Raw genomic sequence first — 901 nt, forward strand, 5'->3', positions numbered from 1 at the left:
TTGCGCTCCACGCCGCCTAATCCCAGATGTCAGCGGATCCTTCCCCAGCCAGACACAAGTCTGGATCCCCTTCCAGTCACCTCCAGTTCAACCCTGCATCTTTCCAGTTGATTAAAAAGGAGGAAAAGGCAGCCAACTTTCCCCGACAAACCTCCGCGCTTTTCTAGCCTAAAATTCCTACGCCCTCTAGTGAAGCCGAGACGAACATCTCAGCTGTTCGCAGGAGCAAGACCAAGAAAAACCAAGGAGCATCGGTGCAAAAAAAATGTTGCTCCAGAGCTGCCAAGAGGCAAAAGGGGATGCTCGGCTTTGCTAACGATGAGATGCAATAGCCCTGTCGCGGTGGGGTCCGGCCAGGTGGCCTCGGCAGCAGGGCCAGGGCTTTTTGGGGATGCTGGAAAGAGGCCCCATTTTTTTCACAATTTAATACGTCGCAAAGGAACTGAGTTTGGGGATTTGCTGTCTGGGGACATTCATTTAGACCTGCACACACATGCTGATCCTGTGCCAAGGGAGACACCACCACCCAGCAAGCCTGGCTGGAAACTTCTGAATCCTTCTCACAGTGGAAACAGGATATTTAAAGATTTATGGTATTCCTGAGACAGAAAATTCCTTCCCAGTGTCTCATCTCCAGGATCTCCTGGAAAGGCCCAGCTCATATGACAGTGAACTGCCCCTGGTCCCAGCTGGAGAATAACCCAGCCCCATCCTTAAACCACACCAAAGAGGAGCGGACATTCAAGTGAAGTGGCCTGAGCTTTAACCTGCAAAGTTTAAGTGTAGCAAAGGCTTCATTTAGTGGCTGGAGTAGAGAGGAGTCAGCAGAGATGACGCTTTTCATTGTGTTACCCCACCTTGGCGCTGGCCAAGCCGCCCCACTCCAAGGCACTAGCTTCAG

The sequence above is a fragment of the Buceros rhinoceros genome, unplaced genomic scaffold (assembly GCF_000710305.1).
Source record: "Buceros rhinoceros silvestris isolate BGI_N320 unplaced genomic scaffold, ASM71030v1 scaffold26628, whole genome shotgun sequence".
In the NCBI taxonomy this organism is placed as follows: Eukaryota; Metazoa; Chordata; class Aves; order Bucerotiformes; family Bucerotidae; genus Buceros; species Buceros rhinoceros.